The sequence below is a fragment of the Podarcis cretensis genome (assembly GCF_951804945.1).
Source record: "Podarcis cretensis genome assembly, chromosome: 8".
Lineage (NCBI taxonomy): Eukaryota > Metazoa > Chordata > Lepidosauria > Squamata > Lacertidae > Podarcis > Podarcis cretensis.
The window spans coordinates 10,908,735-10,929,389 of NC_137177.1; the positions used below are offsets into that span (position 1 = coordinate 10,908,735).

General features: G+C 46.3%; 1 long non-coding RNA gene and 1 pseudogene across 2 annotated transcripts; one reads left to right on the top strand and one right to left on the bottom strand.

Annotated features, from left to right (window-relative positions):
• Positions 1 to 626: 626 nt before the first annotated feature.
• Positions 627 to 5,512, top strand: LOC307222736 (zinc finger and BTB domain-containing protein 26 pseudogene; annotated as a pseudogene). The gene is made up of 2 exons (XR_013844037.1): positions 627 to 1,237; positions 3,522 to 5,512. The product of XR_013844037.1 is annotated as a zinc finger and BTB domain-containing protein 26 pseudogene (transcript).
• LOC307222737 lies at positions 4,711 to 9,632 on the bottom strand. Its single transcript, XR_013841865.1, has 2 exons — positions 8,377 to 9,632; positions 4,711 to 8,115 (listed from the first exon to the last, which is right to left on the bottom strand). It is a non-coding gene; the product is annotated as an uncharacterized lncRNA (long non-coding RNA).
• Between the last annotated feature and the right edge of the window lie 11,023 nt (positions 9,633 to 20,655).

The following is a 20,655-nucleotide window of genomic DNA, read 5'->3' on the forward strand; positions in this document are numbered from 1 at the left end:
CCCTGGATTCATTGAAAGAAATCTGGTAACCTTAATCTATATGCATGATGCATATCTACCGTATTTTTTGCTCTATAAGACGCACCAGACCACAAGACGCACCTAGTTTTTGGAGGAGGAAAACAAGAAAAAAAATATTCTGAATCTCAGAAGCCAGAACAGCAAGAGGGATCACTGTGCAGTAAAAGCAGCAATCCCTCTTGCTGTTCTGGCTTCTGGGATAGCTGCACAGCCTGCATTCGCTCCATAAGACGCACAAACATTTCCCCTTACATTTTAGGAGGGAAAAGGTGAGTCTTATAGAGCAAAAAATGCGGTACTCAAAAGTGAGTAGGGGCGCCACATATTGTCCTCACTCAGGATGCCCTATTACCCAAGCCTGTCCCTGGTTGTAGGAAGGGGAAATAGAAGTGCCCAATAGGGAGGTGGAGAAGACACATTGAGGGCACTGCTTTTGCACATTGCTGCTGTGTTTTATATACAGTGGTACCTCGGGTTAAGAACTTAATTCGTTCTGGAGGTCCATTCTTAACCTGAAACTGTTCTTAACCTGAAGCACCACTTTAGCTAATGGGGTATCCTGTTGCCTCCGCCGCACGATTTCTATTCTCATCCTGAAGCAAAGTTCTTAACCTGAGGTACTATTTCTAGGTTAGCAGAGTCTGTAACCTGAAGCGTCTGTAACCCGAGGTACCACTGTACTGTAAGCCGCCCTGGGACCCCGGGATGAAGGGCGGCATAGGAATTTCATAAATGACAGTGTGAGGGAATTTCTGTGGAAGGAGGCAGCGGTGTGGAAGGTGGCATGGAGGTGGGGCTGGCTGCTTTCAGGAGGCTCCTGCCAACGGGCCAGAGGCTCCTGTGGGGTTCAGTGTGAGGTGGGGCGATGCATCGTTGTCCCCAGGCATCGGACTCTTTCCAGGCGGAGGGACACGGTTCCGCTTCTGCTCGCGCGACCCCTTCACTCCCCCCCTGTCCCCTCGCAACGAGCCCCAGCGGCGGGTCGCTCCGCGGAGCAATCCCTGCCCTTGCCCGCCTGGGGGAAAAAGTCCCGGACCCTCCGAGAGGGCGGATTCCAAGATGGCGGCGTGGCTGGGTTGCCGCGAGTGGCCTTGACGGAGCCGGTGTGAAGCCACCGCCTCGGAGGCCCTAAGAAGCGGCAGCGGTCCCTTCCCCACGCCCGAAGCGAGGCGACAAGGCGCCGGTGGTGGGGCCGGCGGGCGGGCCGCGGTTACGGGTGAGGAGCGGCGCATCTCACGTAACTTGCGCCCGCCTGCGAACAGGAACGCAGGGGCGTACGGTGCGGAAAGAGCGTAGCAGGCGACTGTGAATAGCTCGCTGGGAGGGGGAGAGAGCGAGGAGCTACGCGAACAGCGCGGCGGGGAGATCAGGGCGACCGGCAGGGGTCGCTGCGCGCGCAGCTTCGGAGTTCGAAGAGGCGCAGATGGGCGAGGGCGGGGGCAGTGAGGCGCTTTACGCAAGCGGAGTAGAACGCTTTCGAGAATAGTAGTAAGGAGGCACATGCGCGCCGGTGGGAGGCTCAATGTTTCGCTGAGGTTTTCATTGTGTTCTTGGATAAAGCAGCCTTAAATAAACGATGCGTAAAATGCCCATTTAAAACTAACAAGCATTCCCGTGCATTCTAAGCATCAGGATAAATAGACTTTCTTTTTTTACATTCCTTTTCCAATCGATATCCCTCCAAAGTGAGGGAAAATAAATAATTTCATTCATAAAAGGGTACTAGCATTCGATGCACAAAGAGGTGATCTGGTGGAATAAGCAGGGATCACATGTTATTCGGCAATCATTTCCTGTCTGTGCCTGCTGGATTTTAGCTATAGCGGTGCTGCAGCTGTCAAGTTCACAAAATATTACCATTTTGATGTAAATGTTTTTTGGGGGGTGCAGTTAGCCAAGAGGGGTTGTGCCGAATCGGATCTTACAGGTACAGTACCCAGCTTTATAGATGTTATTGTTACTTTACTTGAAATTATTTCTTCTGTTTATATAATTTATTACCTTGCCTGCCCTATGTAAACGATCCTTACATAGCCGTGAGCAGCAAAAAAGTGTGTGAAAGTAAATGAGTGGGCTAGTAGCATCATTTGCAGGCTACTCACTTTTGTAGGTTTATTTTAAAAGTTGGCTAAAGCAGCTCTTGTAGCAGCTTACAAGGCTAGTTAAATACAATGGGCCAATTTGTTTGTCACGTTAAACTATATGCTTCCATCATTGTTACTACTATTATTACATTTATTACCTGCCCGTCACCAGCAGGTCCCAGGACAGGTTACAGTGATTTAAAATTAAAAACAGTTAAAACAGATCACAGTACAGTAGTAGTATGCTGTCCACTTGGGAGACTGGAAATAGAAGGTTGGAGACTTTTTTTGTCTGTTTTTGGTTTCAAATAAACCAGAGTTCCATGTTGTGAATTTAAACAGTAGTTTGTTCAAACAAACCAGGATCAGGTAATGGTTTGTAATCCTTTTTGTTAGCAGACCATATTTTAAAGTAACCAAAGTTTTCCAAGTTTGGAAATATTTAGAAATTCTGGGTCGGTTACTCTCAATTTCTACTCCTGGTCATCTCTGGTTAACCATCAAGGTTATTGTAGTTTATTAGACACTCCAGGAAACAGGATAAAATTAAGTCCCACTGTGTTTGATGCAACTTGTGGAAGTGGCTAACCTCTAGGTGTTGTAGGAACCCAACTCTCATCAGCCAGCAGGGCCAATGCCAGGGATGATGGGAGATTTTGTCCTGCATCATCTGGAGGGCCACAGGTTAACCACCGCCTTAGCCTAGTAAAAATAATTCCAGGCAAGTATTCTGGAAAATGAATTCCACAAACCAGATGCTATGAAAGAACACTGCCTGCCCCCCAACCATCTGCTTAATCTCAGGGGTGGGGGGAGTTCCGGAGAAGGAACTACAATGAAGATTGTAACTGGTGAACAGCCTTATATAGGAGAAGGTTGATTAGAGTTCTAAGTTAAAACTAACTTTGAATTGCGCCTGGAAACATTTAAAGCACGAAAGAAATATGATCCCATGGTGAACCCTAGTTAACTGCCTTGCTGTTGTGTTCTTGACCATTTTATGACAAAAGAAAGAGAGTTGTAAACTTGCTAGACTTTTTTACAAGGCAGTAAAGTATTTGTTAAATCTGTAAAATCTCTTTGGGCACATGAATGAAGACATGAAATTACACTCTTGGTATTAAAGTATCTTATAACTACTTCAATACTTGATGAGATTGCACAGCTGCTTGATGCAGTTGTAGTGACATTATTTTCAACATGGAAATAGCACCTTTGTGAGTTTTCTTATGGGCAAGTCTTTTTATTCCCCTTCACCCAATCAAACTGAAGCTTCTCTTCACCCTAGTCGCTCCTAGTCTGAAACAAGGATCAGGTGCCTCCAAGTTCACATACATGGATATCCAGGTGTCTGGATTCCCTTTTAGTGTGTTGCATATAATTCAGTTGTCCCCTCCTCCCATGTCTTGTTCCCAGGCACATCAAAAATGGCCCCAGCCTGCGAACGGCTGCAGTTTCGATTTCCTGGCTACGGCGATGGGGTGCTGCACCGCATGGACCAGCTGCGGCAGCAGAGGCGCTTCTGTGACGTGACAGTGCAGGTGAACGATCTGCGGGTTCCCGGGCACCGTGTGGTCTTTGCCGCTTGCTCCCCTTTCTTGCGCGACCAGTTCCTGCTCAATGACTCCCAGGAGGTGTCCGTCTCACTCTTCCAGAGTCCGGAGATCGGACGCCAGCTTCTTCTCTCTTGCTACACAGGATGCCTCGAGGTGCCCATCAAGGAACTGGTCAACTACCTGACTGCTGCTTCCTTCTTGCAGATGGGCCACGTGGTGGAGCGCTGTGCGCAGGCAGTCTCCCACTACCTAGTCCCCAAGGCAGACACCCTGCTGCGGGAGGAGCAGGCGGAGGGGAGCTATTCCCAGCAGGATGGGGAAGAAGAAGGGGAGGAGAAGCAACCTCCTTCACCTATGGGGGAGACAGATTCTGAGGATGTCAAAGTGGAGGTGCCTGAGTTCACCCCCCGCGACTCCCACGGCCCCTCTTCTCCTGCAATCTCCCTCTCCCTCATCAACTCCGCTGTGGAGATCACGCGCAGCTACCTGCAGGGTTGCTATGACGACGAAGCAAGCAGCGAAGGACTCACTTTCCCTCCAGCAGCTCCTGCCCCTGCCCCTCAGTGGAGGAACTACCCGCTGCATCGTCACCGGCACAGCACGGCCATGGCGTACAGGGACTGGCGGGCGGGTGCCGGGGTGGCATCGTGGAAGGTGCCGGGGCTGGAGCGTCCGTACCGTTGCCCCCGCTGCAACAGTGTGTTCCAGCAGCTGGGGAACTTTGTGAGCCACGTGCAGGAGCACAAGCTCTTCCTGTGCCTCCGCTGCGGCAAAGTCTTCTCGCAGAAGAGCAACCTGACGCGCCACATTCGCGTCCACACCGGCTTCAAGCCCTTCCAGTGCCCCGTCTGCCGCAAGTGCTTCACCCAGAACGCCACCCTGCAGGACCACCTCAACCTCCACAGCGGCATCAAGCCCCACAAGTGCAACTACTGCGAAATGCACTTCACCCACAAGCCAGGCCTGCGGCGCCACCTCAAGGAGATGCACGGCAAGAGCACCGTCCAGAACAGCCACGAAGAGATTGAAGAGGTCACCATTGACTTCGATTGATGCGAGAGGAGGGCGGGAGGGGCGGCTGCAAACTGAGCGGTAGATAGTCTTCCGTCAGGCCAGGCAGAGTCTTCAGTCAGTCCAAAATTCCTTTCAGCGAAAGATGGGCTGCGTGAACTGGGTAAGGGGCACACTGGGTGCCGCAGGCCACACTCATTGCTTTTCAAGTAGTAAGGGAAGTGCTGTGGCTATAGAGTGTTTACTGCAGAAGAGCACAGAGGACAAGGACTGAACCGTCATCTGGATAGGAGACAAAATGGCCCCACAGCAAGGAGAGGCTGTTGAGTGAGGACGCTGCCTGAGGATGTCTAGGCCCGTTTTGTAAATGGGTTCACGTGAGGGGAAGCTGCTGCCTCAGACAGTGGATTTTGGGGGCCCTTAACGGCAGCAGGGGGGAGACGAGAGAGCTGGCTCATGGGGCACAGTCCACTGGGCAAGCCCCAGTGAAATGAAGGGGAGCCCTGCAGCAGTGGGATGGTGCTTTGGCATAGCTCCCTTTCAGTGTGTGCGTGTGCGTGTGCAGAAGACCATCATGGCGGATTACTGTGTAATAGGATTATGCTTTAGATTTCCTGCCTCACACGTGCCAGTGTTTGCTCTGGCCCCAGTGTGGCCGCTGCAGAATCAGCCACCTGACTCAACACCAGAAGAACTTAATCAAATAGGGATGACAGGAAATGGAAGTTCACAATTGATTGATGAATTAAAATTAACGTCATTGGGTTCGGGTGGCAGACACCCAATAATTCTTGAAATGATTGCTAATCTCATAATAAAATATGCTACATGTCACTAAAATCGGTCTCCTTACCAAGATGATTGGAAAGTGGTCAATATTTTGCTGCTCTTCTTTTCGAAAGGGGGCAAGCAAGAAATTAACAGGCCACTTGGCCTAAGGTCTGCCTCTGGTAAATTGAGGGACTACGTTGTTGATGATAGATGTATGGAGCACACTGAAGAAGTCCGTCTTGCTTACTATCAACATGGCTTCTTCGGAGGGAAGTCCTGCCTGCCTTCTTTAGATCTTTTAGAGTGTCTACTCAGAGTGATAGCCATGTAAGCTATCAGCCTTGATGCCTATATGAGGATTTCTTTTTGTTCAGAGGAAGTGTGCCACTGGGTACCAGTTGCTGGGATGTAACAGCAAGGGAGTCTATTGGAATTTTTTGTCTGCTTAAGGCGGTGTTGGTGGACTTTTTGGAGGCATCTTGCTGGTCGCTGATGGAAAATAGATACTGGACTAGATGGACCTCTGGTCTCATCTCTCAGGTTTGTACATCAGCCTTGCATTTAAGCACTAGCCTGGTTGGTGTAAGCAACCAGAAATTGTATGCTGGCAAGCAAGTAGTTTGGCAGAGAAGGGGTGGAGACTTCTGTCCCTCCTCCATACCCAGCATAGAAACCAGGTGGGCTTCCCAAAGAGAGGAGCCTCTTCCTCTGTGCCCAGCATTGAAATGAGGTGACCCACTGCAGGAGAGATGGAGCCAGCCCCCAGCAGACTACTACTACTACTTTTTAAATTTATTTATTTATTTATTTATTTTGTAGGCTACTAGCTTTCGTAGGATTATTTACAACATTCTCTTTCATCCTCTATTTTCTCTGGGGTAGGAATCACCCGTGATCCCAGTAGGCCCTTGTTGGACATCTGCGCCAACCGAGTTTGCGCAGCCACTGGGGTGATGGAATAAAAGCTTGCCTGCAATATCTTTGCTTATCTTTATTTTTAAATAATCAAACAGCTGCAAAACACCCCTTCTCACCACTTTTCCTCAACAGCATTGCCTAACAGTATTCTATAACTACACACTACACCGCTTGATCAACTTAAATACAGTTTTCAAATAATTACCCTATCACATTGCTGCACTTGGTGCAGTAGGTAAGCTCCCCCTGCTAATTAGTTAAATTGTTAAGATACCTCGGGTGTGCTGAATTGTCAAAAGCTCACAGATGTGCTGCCATGCAGGTTATAATTACAAACACACACCTCTGAGTAGCACCATTGACCACATTAATATCAAGAAAAGCCAACAGCCCTTGTGTGCTAAATCAGTACAATGCTCGTTTTTTTATTCTTAACCCAATTAAGATGCTTTCTGGAGAGGTGGACAAAAAGAAGGTGCTTGAGAAACACTTTCAGCTTCCTGCATCTCACTGAGGAATTATTGCTCAAGTTCTGAGAACCTTAGTTTTAGGACAAACTTTTCCTTCCCAACACTTGTGTAACCCATTGCCTCTCATATGACTTATTTTTCCTGTTGCCTCACATCTGCTGTTGCGAGAACATGTGCTCTTTTGTCCTTAAGCACTGACAGCCTGACTTACCCTGTCAACAAACGAATTTGGAAACCAAATTTGGAAATGACTCAAGATGCCCCGGGAATAATAATGTGAAGTTAATTTCATGCAAGAGATCATGGCTTCAGGTTTGTGTCCTGGTCTCTTGGGTCCAGGAAATAGAGTGGAAGATCCTGAAAGCCCCAGTTTCTAGAACCAGAATGATGGGGGGCGTAATCCTAGAAAGTAAAGTTACCCAATAATAAAAATATCTGAAGAAGTGTGCATGCACACGAAAATTCATACCAATAGCAAACTTAGTTGGTCTCTAAGGTGCTACTGGAAGGATTTTTTTTTATTTTGTTTTGACTACAGCAGACTAACATGGCTACCTACCTGTAATATCCGCAGTAGTTCATTAACTTTACTTGGGTCAAAGAAAAAGGCACAAAATAGCAAGCAAGGTTTTGAGTCGTCATCAGATTGGCTAAGTCTGCATTGGTCTTTGTCTTTAGAGGGAACGTGAGATGAGGAAACATACTTAATTTAATTAGGTTGTCCTAAATGCTGTTCAGATATCACGTTACATTTAGGGATGCTGGGATGAAAAAACAAGTGATAGCCTATACCCCTTTTTTGAAAAGATTAAAACCATCAATTATCCAGGACTGTCTCCAGCCTTGGCTCCTTCACCAATGTGATTTAGGTGAGGGATGTGCCTGAGAATTGTTACCATCCCCTGCCTCGAGGCTACCTGCAATGTAATCTGATTTTATAGATGCCCCAGTCAGTTCTAGAACTCTAGCCCAGCAATCCTCTCTTGCCAGGGTTAGACTCGCAACACGTCCACACACATATAAATATATTTCCACTTTAAAGCTTGTGGAGCTTCTGTTGCTTGTGCTGCTGTTGATGTGGAATGAGTAGAGACCGCAGAGCAGGGGACAGGATTAAATCCTCAAATAGCACCTGCTGGTCCCATCTGCCAGCTGCTCCTCCTGGCCTGCTTGACCTTGTGGCTACAACAACTGGGCCAGCCAGTCTTCCGCTGCTGGTGCCTCCAACATGCTCAGATATCTGAAGAAGTGTGCATGCACACAAAAGCTCATACCAACAACAAACTTACCGTATTTTTTACTCTATAAGACTCACTTTTTCCCTCCTAAAAAGTAAGGGGAAATGTGTGTGCATCTTGTGGAGCGAATGCAGGCTGCGTAGCTATCCCAGAAGCCAGAACAGCAAGAGGGATTGCTGCTTTCACTGCGCAGCGATCCCTCTTGCTGTTTCGGCTTCTGAAATTGAGAGTATTTTTTTTCTTGTTTTCCTCCTCCAAAAACTAGGTGTGTCTTGTGGTCTGGTGCGTCTTATAGAGCGAAAAATACGGTAGTTGGTCTCTAAGGTGCTACTGGAAGGAATTTTTATTTTATTTTGTTTCTTCCATGAAATTGAAATGTGTTTATAAAACCCTGGAGTTCTCAATGCAACCATTCTCCATAGCTGCTGAACTGATGCAGCAGGCTCCCTGGGTAGCAGCTGGTACCCATGTGTGCCACCCCTTCCTGCCCTTTCCTAAGTGCTCTGGGGATCCCTTTGCTACTGGTGCAATAGCCAGCAAGTTGAATGGAGCCACGTCAGTGAAGCAGTTCTTGTTTTGGCTCTTCCTGGTGTTGCATGGGCCCCAGAGAATCTGCCAATACAAGAGTCTAGAGCTTACTAGCTATACAATGTAGGTGGAAGTTATTTGCGTAGGCAAGATGAAAATCCCATAGACTCTGCAGACACGGGTAGTACATGCCCGAGTAAGTTTGCATTGGAATAGCTCTTAAGAGGCTGCAAGTTTTGGACAGCCATCAGATGTGTCTTTGCTGCACAGACTAGAGAGATCGCTGAGTGCTCTACCAACTTTATTGACCCAATGACTTTGAACGGATTCCAAAAACGTTCTTCAGGTGCATTCTCTGTTCTTCCACCTTGGGTCTCCAGATGTTGTTGGACTACACCTCCCATCTTCCCCAGCCTTCTTTCCCAGTAGTGCAGGATGATGGACGTTGTCCAGCGTCTGGGGACCCAAGGTTGAAGGAGGCTGCTTTAAATCCAAGCTCAAAACAAAAATGTGTAGTTGAGTCAGCTCACTGATTAACCCATATATGGCTCACAAACAGTTGCCCATACTTGGCTTGCAGAGGTTGCTTTCTTAACTTGTTTGCATTCATCACTTTCTAAAAGAACCCCATGCAACAGTTTTGGAATTCATGTCATGTCTTCGTACATGCAGCATTTCCCATTTTAAGGAAATTCCACAATGTCACACAACAAGGGCTATGGAAATGAAGCCATCAGCGATGTGACCTGTCTAATTCATGCAGCAGTCTTCTCGATGTTCGGTGTGGCAAATATTTACTTTATTTTTAAAGCGCACCTCACCTTTCCTCCAAGGAGATCAAGGTGGCAAACATGGTTGTCCATTTTATGCACACAACAACCCTGCAGGGTAGGTTAGACTGAGAGGCTGTGACTAGACTGGCTAGCTTCATGGCTATGTAGGAATTTGAACCTGGGTCTCACAGGTCCCAATTCAACACTCGAACCATTATACCACAATGACTCTCAATCCCAAGTTTGATGGGGCCTTTCACAAAGCTATGCAAATGTATTATTATTATTATTATTATTATTATTATTATTATTACCACTTAGATACCACAGATGCCTTCTGTTTCAACTTTTAAAAGCCTTTTTTATTCCATCAGACTTGTGCAGTCAATTAAGAACACATAATTCCACAATAGTTAGCCAATTTCTTATTTTAACATTTTCATGTGGTTTTTATTTTATGGGTTTCTATCCAATTGTAAACTGCTCTGATACTTTTCCGTGGATGCTCATATATAAATATTTTTGGAAATATTAAATAAATGTGCCAAACAGGCTTTTAAGAGGTCTGAGATAGCTCAGTCGGTAGAGCATGAGCCTCTTGATCTCGGTTGTGGGCAACAGATTCCTGCACTGCAGGGGGTTGAACTAGAGGACCCCTTCCCTTCCAACTCTACAATTCTGTGATTCTATTGTTTCCCGGACAATATGCAAACTTCTGTATGCATACAGGTTCCGGCATTATGCAGCTGGTAGATAGGAAATAAAATACTTTGGCTTTACCTGATGCTAAGCTTCTATACTACATGGTTTGCCACAAGGATCTGGGAATTGTGGGAAAGTACGTTTGTGTGTAAGAGAGAGAGTGGTCTCTCCGAGTGTGACTGGGGTGTCAGTGGAGCTCTTGATAGGTATTATCGCACTGTCCCTTTCTTGCCAGCTTTGTATTATTGGCCCTCCAGGTACTGACAACACCCAAGTTCATTATATAGAAGCTTGTTTGAGCCTTTGAAGTGGGAAGGTGGGTGGGAGAGCCAGCAGGCATGAAAGGAGGATATGAGGCAGCGAAATGATTGTTCTGCATTGCCAGGAGCACAGGACTAATCATATGTTCTGCAGTGGAACTCAAAACTCCGCACGGCAGCATGGGGAGCCGTCTGTGCGAAACGGCCCCCATGCAGAGGGAAACAGAAAGCCAGCCACAGACTGCACTGGCACTGAAAGCGTCTCTTTGAAGCCATAAGTCACCAGGATTAATTTTTCGTTATGGGAGCTGCCTTGCACCCTTGTCTCCTGCTGTGGAGCTGAGGTGTCAGTGCAAGAGGCGGACTGTGCCACACTGGGAAGGCCTGAGACCTGATCGGTTTATAGAAACAGCACAGTGAAGTGGCAAAACCGTACTCCTGCCCTGTGCTACTTGTGACAGAAGGTAGAAGATCACATGGTTGAACTCTCTCATTGATAACAAGGGTACATCTATGGGATGCGCTATCACAAGTTGTGATGGCCCAAGCTTCAAGAGCTTTCAAGCAAGATCAGGATGATTTATAGAGGACAGACCTTTCAATGGCTGTGGGCCACAATGGCCAAACAAAACCTCCAATTCCAGGAGCAGTGTATCTCAGAATTCCAATTGTGGGAGACAATCAGCAGAGGAGGACTGTTGTTCCTTTCATGACCTGCTTGTGGGCTTGATGGAGGCACACTTGCAACCAGGATGCTTAACTAGATAGCTCTGATCTGAGCCAGCTTAGTTTTCCTGGTGTCACAGAGAAGACTAGGATCCTCTCCGACATCTGATTTTCCATGTGCAAGGACTTGGGGAGGGATGCTTTTAAAATGGAATATTCAACCACAGATTACCACTGTCGGCATTTTAGTCTGGAGTGGTACAAACCAGATTTTACTACTGCAGGGTGGGTGGGTGTATCCAGCCTGAATTGGTTGTGTGTCCACTAGGAAGTGGAGAATAGTGGTTAGAGCAGTGCAAGCGGAAACCCGAGACATCTCTGCTGATGCTAGGAGGAGGAGTCAGAATTTAGGATCTTTGGGTTTCCTCCTGCATTCTGAGAAATGGGTATGTGGCTGCAGTTATTCATTCTCTATATAATTCATTACACTGCAGGTCTGGGAGGACCCTGGAGCTAATCTCGTCGGGCCTGCTCAATCAAAGTTGGATCCTTTATACCCAAGTGCTGTTCTCGGAAACTAATTACAGATTTAGATTTAGAACAGATAGAGTCCTATCTCGTTTGGGGATCTCTTGTATGGAAGTTGTTACCATTCATGTATGATCTAGTTGAGATACCCGCATTGCAGGGGGTTGGACTAGATGACCCCCCGAGGTCCCTTCCAACCGTGCGATTCCTTCTATTCTTCCTTTTCACCACTTCCTGGAGGTGGAAAGGAATACCACCTATCCCTATTCTACCTCTAGTACTGGGTTCTTTTGTTCACTGTGAGTGGAAAGCATTTATGAGCAGGTGAAGGGAAAGAGCTGGAAGCAGGAAACAGCCAGGAGCACATGGGAGGAGGAAGAGGGGAAGGGCAGCCAGAAGAAAAGCACAGGAAGCAGATAAAGTGGTGCCTAGGTGGCAGCTGTCACAGACAAAGAAAGATTACTCATCAGAAAGTGTGGCTCTAAACCAGAGCTCAACAATGCAGGGATGTTGCAACTTGGTTCACTTGAGTTGAATTGGCTGTTATAAGGCAGTAGGAAACATGATTTGCCCAGATAAAGATTCACTGGTGATAATTTTGAGGAGACCTGATAAAAACACCTCTTTGAAACCCAGGAGTGGATCAACAGGACTGAGTTAGATTAACTATGTGCAGAAACACTAATACATACAAGGACTAGGGTGCCTTCACAAGGCAGATCATTCCATTTGCCTGACATCCCATCTTCCACATTATGTTTGAGTTGTCACACAACATAAAAACCCTTTTTTGAAAAACTCACAGAACCTATTTAGTGGTCCATGTTATTTGATTCCAGGGGAAGAAAATGTTTGCAGGCTATTAGCCTGGAAAATTGCAGTAGTAAAGTTTATCCCCCTCCTGCTGCGACAAACTGGTCTCCCACAACCAGGAGAGGCATGAAAATGGCAGAGAAGTTAGCTTTGTGCAGGCACAGTCTCAAATTGCTTGGGGGAAGCCCTGGAGAGGAGGGCACTTAGGAAGCCCTGTGGAGGGTTACCTATATTCTTGGCAACTGCTTCAACTTGGCAACTCTGGACTGATCTGCCAGAGATGAGCTGCTGTGCTCATTAGGCGTGAGACTCCTGTGCAGATCCTGTTTTGCTAATAAAGGGTTAACTCCAACTTCCTCAGTGTGGTTTACTGTGACAGAAGCTGGCTCACTTCTGTCACAGGCAAAACAGCAGCCACAGGTAGTTCCGCATCTCTGCCACTATCCTATTTGGATTAACCACAAATCTTTTCCACTTTGATCTGGGCTGGCCCACCCTCTAAATCAGAGGTGGGCAGATTTCAGATTTCTACTTCATCTTCCACTACACCTTCCAAGGTCTGCCAACCAGAGCCAAGTGCAAAAGTCGTACAGTCAGCATTAAAGAACATTGCACTGCTTGCCCTCAGCCTAGAAATCTGCTTTCTGACCCAGAACAGAGCTGAGCTCCCAGCCCTTTTGCCTGGTTAGGTTTCTTCGTTTCAGCAGCCTACTCGACAATGTGGGAAATGCCAGTTTGCTGCCGCTGACGCTGTTGAAATAATTTTCAACCTACTGCAAATCATCCAAAGATCCACCGGTGACCTGCATTGGTTATTTGAAAGTTAACACTAAAAATGAAATGTTTTCTCACCCGTAGACAAAGCGCCAGGAGCACCCACCCCATTCTCATTTCCCGTAAAGGAGTTTTATCTGCGAGATGCAGTTGTGTTTTGTTGTCTTCTTGTTTTTAGTAAATGGTGTTGAATTTTGTGTAGTTTTTTTATAAAGTGCTTAGAAACGTTTTATTACGTTAAGCGCCATAAAATACCATATTTTTCGCTCTAGACGCACCAGACCACAAGACGCACCTAGTTTTTGGAGGAGGAAAACAAGAAAAAAAAAATCTGAATCTCAGAAGCCAGAACAGCAAGAGGGATCACTGTGCAGTGAAAGCAGCAATCCCTCTTGCTGTTCTGGCTTCTGGGATAGCTGCGCAGCCTGTATTCGCTCCATAAGACGCACACACATTTCCCCTTACTTTTTAGGAGGGAAAAAGTGAGTCTTATAGAGCAAAAAATGCGGTACTTTATTAATACATAATTCTGCTGTTTGTACAGCACGGTTTCTGCCCATATTTCTAATCACTGCAGGGTAGGAGAATACCATCAGGGCTCAAGTTTTACACTGGCCACACGTTCATTTAATGCCAGGCCAGTAAACCTGCTGACATGCACAGACTGGTATGTTTTGATGAAACCATTGGGCGCAAGCCTGGAAACCAATTTAGTTTAATTTTTAAAAGAATTGTTTTTGCTTGCTTTGGAAGCAATTTGTTCTCCTTCATTGTGGTATTTTTAATTTTGAAAGCTGCTTGCTTTTGATGATAGCCACATGAAGCTGATGCAGTCGCCACATCAAAGAACACCCACAGCGGTCATTGGAACAACCCAGATCCACTGATAATGATTCCATTTGCAATCTTGCTGCAAAATCAGCGGCTCCAGAAACCGCCCGGGACAGCAATATTTTTACGACTAGAAATGAAGCAACCTTTTATCCAGAAGGTGCAGCCCTTGAAAAGTCTCCAAAAAAGCCTGGAAACTGATCTCAGATTATGCAGTGCAGCTGCTTAGTATGGCCAAAATGGTATATTTTGCACTGGAGAGAAACCTGTTTCTCAGTGCCTGGCTATTAAACCTTGGGAAATTTGGGGTTGAGCTGAGTCCCATTGACATGGTATCTGAATGAAGAACTAAAGAAGGGGCAAGATGCAGGGCTCCAATTAGGGTGGCTACTTCCACATCAGCCCACCACCAAAATAGAGGCAATGCATGATCAAAAAGGGAGGATTTGCATTATATTTGCATATGCTGATTTCTACATATAACCTGCCTCATGTCCCTATATGGCAACCTGGAGTACCTTGGAAGAAAGGTGAGATGTAAATGTAAGAGAGATGTATGGCTAGCATTTAAGGAGGTTTCCAACTCTAAATTCCAACTCTAAAATTCTATGATTTAATTGAGCACGCTGCTTTACAAGAGTGAGACGTAGGCAGCTTACACCCTCCACCAGCGACGCCTCAACACCTTCCACATGGGCCCCGTCAGGAAGATTTTGGGCATCGCATGGCAGGATGGAGTCTCAAAATGTGCTCTCCCAGGCCCACATTCCCAGCATGTCCACACTCCTGTCTCAGTGAAGTCTACACTGGCTTGGTCATGTCCACAGAATGGAAGGTGGCAGGATCTCCCAAGGACGCGCTCTACAGGGAGCTGGCCTCCGGCAACAGGCCAATTGGCAGGCCAACTCTGTGTTATAAAGTAAAGGTAAAGGGACCCTGACCATTAGATCCAGTCGTTACCGACTGGGGTTGCAGCGCTCATCTCGCTTTACTGGTCGAGGGAGCCGGCGTACAGCTTCCAGGTCATGTGGCCAGCATGACTAAGCCGCTTCTGGCAAACCAGAGCAGTGCACGGAAACGCCGTTTACCTTCCCGCTGGAGTGGTACCTATTTATCTACTTGCACTTTGACGTGCTTTCAAACTGCTAGGTTGGCAGGAGCAGGGACCAAGCAACGGGAGCTCACCCCATCGCAGGGATTCGAACCACCGACCTTCTGATTGGCAAGTCCTAGAACCTGTGGTTTAACCCACAGCGCCACCCGCGTCCCATCTGTGTTATAAAATGATGTCTGCAAATGAGATGTGAAGGCTGGCAGCATCAGCTCTGCTGGGTGGGAATCCCTTGCAGACGACTGCAGTCCTTGGAGACAGACAGACAGGTTGTGCATCCACACCAGTGACCAGAGGAGGAATGACCGCTGGGAGGAGCACAGAGAAGAAGAAATGCCATGGTGCATCTGCAGCAGCACAACTGTATGCCTTCATCTGCCCCAGCTGCAACAAAACATGTCTCACCCAAATCGGTATCTGCAGGTGCTGTAACTCTCCAACAGTTTGACTTCTCCATTGTCTCCTGAGACAGATAGATGCCAAATTCAATACCAATGTTTGTCTTTTTCTCACCATAGTGGGAAAAACGCTGACCTGTGTGTTTCTTGCTCCATCTGCTGTCCTGTTACTAACAGTGAGTGGGCAACTTCAAGTTCTTCCCTTCTCCCGCACGGCTCTTCCTTATATTCTTTTATCTTTAAAGCGAACTTGGGCGCTTGGCTCCTCGAGTCTCAATCCAGCTGTACCTGTCCACAACTCCGAATGAGGACGCACCTCTCTGCCAATATCAAAAGACTCCTGCTAGTTTGACCGCCTCGTCATCTGGTGGTTCAGTGTTTTGTCAAGAAGCAGTGGGAAGTCTTAATCCGTCATACTTAATCCGTGTTGCCTTAGTTACCTGCCCTTGAGCCCTTGGAGATGGGGTGAGCTATGGGTCTAAAAATGAACGGTGTGAGGACCAACAGGGGCCCAGGACTACATCTGCTTCTGTCCTGAAGCCTCACTCACTTGATAGGGACATTAAGGCTGCATTTATCCCACTTAACTGGGATGTTCAGTATTGCTATCATTTGATATTAAAATACGAGTAACAAGTGTCTACCCCATGAGAATGGTGTGTCTCTTCTTAAGAACAAATGCATGCTTTGTGTTTTGTGGTTGATGGTAGCTGATCTACACTCTTTAGAAAAGATTAGGTGGCTTGAAGGGCTGGGTTGGGTATTTAAAATGATGTTTGTTTGAGTTTTCAGTTAGGATAAAAAACCATAAGCAGATAACTATAGTAAGAAACTGGAAAATCGAGGTGAACGAGATTATGGGAGGCATCTTTCAGTCAAGGAGACAAGTAAAGTGCAGTATATGCCATATATTACGTTTTCTTCTCAGGTAATAATTAAGGGCATATAAATGGTCCTTCCAAAAAAGCATACTGCAAGGATGGATTTCCTGCTTACATGTGCAATAAGATGAAACCGTATTTCAACAGAGCAATCATATTGTAATGGTTCTAGGGGGTTGCTCGTGCGTAAGTTGGCGCCACACCTGGCTGGGTTACCTGGGTGAACCCTTTCTGTCCGGACAGCCACCCATCCGTGGCTGTCTTCAATCGCTGGCAGAATCCATCAGTGGGTGTTTCTTGAACTTCTTCCAGCAAAGAAGTTCTTTGACGCCCAGTCTCCTCCTACTCTCCCTGCGCGGAAGTCTTCTGTGCAGGGAGGGTGTGGACAGCAGAGGACCCGTGCTCTCCCCGCTGGTCTCCTGCGAGGAGTCCTGGAGCCTTCTCTCCAATTCCCCCATCTGCCCCCTCCTCTACTGGCGCTACGCTGATTTCCTTCCCCAGCGGATAGGCTGCCTCTCTCCCTACTGGGACCCTTTCCGGCATCCCTCTGGAGCCTTCCCTCCGCCTCTGGCTCCGATGGCAGTTCCCTGACACATATTTTATCATATCCTTTGCTATTCTACTTTGGTGTGTTAGCTTTTTGGCAGAACAGCTTGTGAAATTCGTGCAAACCAACCTGAGATATCGCCTGCAGGTGGCTTCCAGCAGGCCACAGTTTCTAAGCTGACTGCAGCCAGAATCATTAAAATGAACTCTTTTGAAATGTGCCCTCCTGCAGGTTACTGAAGATTGATAGCAGGGCTCATAAAGGATCAGGATGTGATTTGTTGGACAGCCTGCAAGGTGATGCGACAGACCTCGTGCACAGAAAACACGGCCCTGCACCTTTAGGAGTCACACAGAAGATGGAATTTCAGCAGCTGGAGCTTATATGGTTATCTTTAAGCCACTGTATTAATAGTGCTACAAAAGTCGTGTGCCACCTCCACTCTGTAAGATCCCAGGGGGTTCCAGGCACCCACCCAGGGTCAGTGTTCCTCTGGAGAATTGAGACATGGAGACTGTTGTCGTTTTGCAGCCAAAACGGATGTTCAACACAACACTCTGTGCCTCCCAACCAAGGACTGCTGCCCTGGGCCTCAGGCAAGCTCTAATGACAAATACTACACTGTGTGGACCTTCAGTCAAATGTGTAACTCCCACACATAGTTGTAAACTTGAAGCAGTACAACCTTGGAGAGTGTGCTTGCCAATTGAGCCTACCAAATGGATTATCTGCTTCCGAGCCAGGAATAGAACCCAGGTCTTCAGCCTGCCAGATTTTCGCCTGCCATAGTTGAAGACTTGGGTGGTGGCGGCACTTTTCATCCCATCCCTTGGCCTTTGTCCCAGAGAGGTTTCAAAACACAAGAAGGACCCGTTTTGAGGGTTAGCTTACAGCACATCCACTGAGCTCTTTTCGACTTGAGAGTTAGCCAGTGATTTCAGCTTGTTTGAAACGTCCATCTTGCCGAAACAAAGTACCGGTAGGTTTGGCTCTTCTCAGTGCCTGAACAGGAAACCCACGGTGGAAATGTGACTTCCATGATGGGAGTAAAGTGAGCGATAAATCCACTACAAATTAAAATGAAAGTGGGTTTCTGGAAAACTTTGGATCAGAAAAATACCCACGGTCCTGAACTAAACTGGGATCTGACTTCAGTGGCTTCTGTTTCCACTGTTGGAGGCACGGCGCTTCTCTGCTATCCAGTTTTTGGGAATCACAAGAGCACTCTTGCTCTCAGGTCCTGTTTGCTGGCTTCCTATAGACGTCTGGTTGGCCAATAATGAGTACAGGATGGCAGACTAGTGCAATTTATTTTTACATGGTTATAGGTTTGGCAGGGGTCAGTCTGGATGATACCCGTGGGTACCTTTCAGACCTGTGATCCTGTGACTGAGGTTAGAATCTGCAAGATAAAACAGGGCAAACCAGTCTGATTCTGAAAGCTGGGAAGACAGAGGTATGTTTTGCTCTGTGCTGGACTCAGAGAGAGATGTGTTTTGGGGCTTCCCTTGAACTCTAATGAGGAAACAAAAACTGTTTGGGTGCTCCTGCTGTGCACCCCTCCATCCTGTGAGGAGGTTGTAGACATGTGTAAAAAAACCAAATATCCTAAGGACATCACAGTCTCCATCGATGTTTATTCCAAAGAAACGGAAGCTCTGGGACCACTGGAGTTTCTTGCCACTTGGAGATTGGAGTGGGCACGGCAATATAGAATCATAGAATCATAGAGTTGGAAGAGACCACAAGGGCCATCGAGTCCAACCCCCTGCCAAGCAGGAAACACCATCAGAGCACTCCTGACATATGGTTGTCAAGCCTCTGCTTAAAGACCTCCAAAGAAGGAGACTCCACCACACTCCTTGGCAGCAAATTCCACTGTCAAACAGCTCTTACTGTCAGGAAGTTCTTCCTAATGTTTAGGTGGAATCTTTTTTCTTGTAGTTTGGAACCATTGCTCCGTGTCCGCTTCTCTGGAGCAGCAGAAAACAACCTTTCTCCCTCCTCTACATGACATCCTTTTATATATTTGAACATGGCTATCATATCACCCCTTAACCTCCTCTTCTCCAGGCTAAACATGCCCAGCTCCCTTAGCCGTTCCTCCTAAGGCATTGTTTCCAGGCCTTTGACCATTTTGTGGTTGTTTTTTTTAAAATATTTATTAAGAATTTTTCATTTACAGTAAAAAAAAATATGAACATAACATTGCATATCACATATTTTCTTATCACTTCTGGACTTCCTCACATCTCCCGCTCCTACGTTCTAGTTTAATACACTTAAAACAACAATTTATTCCCTTATCTCCATCCTTACTGTCAAATTTCGAATATATTTCAAATTTTAGATACGTTTATTCCAATCCTTACAAAAGAAAATTTAATTTAGCCTAATAATTATCTAAAAAAAAAATAGGTTTTTCATCTTATATTTAAATTATCTTCATGATTTACTTCATCTATTTTGATGGTGCCAATTTGTCTAAAATCAAGCATCCTGCTTAACATTCATACAGTTTACAATATTTTTGCAGATAAAGCTTAAATTTTTTCCAGTCCTCTTCAACGATTTCTTCTCCCAGGTCTCGGATTCTGCCAGTCATCTCAGCCAGTTCCATGTAGTTCATCAGTTGCATCTGCCATTCTTCCAGTGTGGGTAGATCTTGGGTTTTCCAGTGTTTAGCAATAAGTATCCTTGCTGCTGTTGTTGCATACATGAAAAAAGTTCGGTCTTTCTTTAACACCCCTTGGCCGACAATACCCAAAAGGAAGGCCTCTGGTTTCTTAAGGAAGGTATACTTAAATACCTTTTTCAGCTCATTATATATCATTTCCCAGAAGACCTTCACCTTAGGACAGGTCCACCAAAGGTGAAAGAACGTTCCTTCATTTTCCTTACATTTCCAACACTTATTATCAGACAAGTGGTATATTTTTGCAAGTTTGACTGGGGTCATGCACCATCTATATATCATTTTCATGACATTTTCTTTCAGAGCATTACATGCAGTGAAATTCAACCCAGTAGTCCACAACTTTTCCCAGTCCTCAAACATAATATTATACCCTATGTCCTGTGCCCACTTTATCATAGCCGATTTAACCGTTTCATCTTGTGTGTTCCATTTTAACAGCAAGTTGTACATTCTTGAAAGTACCTTGGTCTTAAAAAGGTAAAGGTACCCCTGCCCGTACGGGCCAGTCTTGCCAGACTCTAGGGTTGTGCGCTCATCTCACTCTAGAGGCCGGGAGCCAGCGCTGTCCGCAGACACTTCCGGGTCATGTGGCCAGCATGACAAGCTGCATCTGGCGAGCCAGCGCAGCACACGGAAACACCGTTTACCTTCCCGCTACGCCGTTTACCTTCCCGCTACCTTGGTCTTAGGCTCTAGCAATTCCGTTTCTAATTTCGATTTTTCCACCTGGAATCCTAATTTTTTATCAAGTTTAAAAACTTCTTTAATCTGGGCGTAGTGTAACCAATCTCCCACTTTATCTTTCATTTTCTCCTGACTCTGCAATTTTCAATTGTCTCCTTCTTTTTCTAATATTTCCCAATACTTTGGCCATTTGGCCTCCATATTGAGTCTTTTTCGGGCCTTAGCTTCCAATGGTGAAAGCCACCTTGGAGTTTTATTTTCCAATAAGTCTTTATATTTTGTCCAGACATTAAACACTGCCTTTCTGACAATATGGTTCTTAAAAGCCTTATGAATCTTAGCCTTATCGTACCATAGATATGCATGCCAACCAAACGCATTGTTGAAACCTT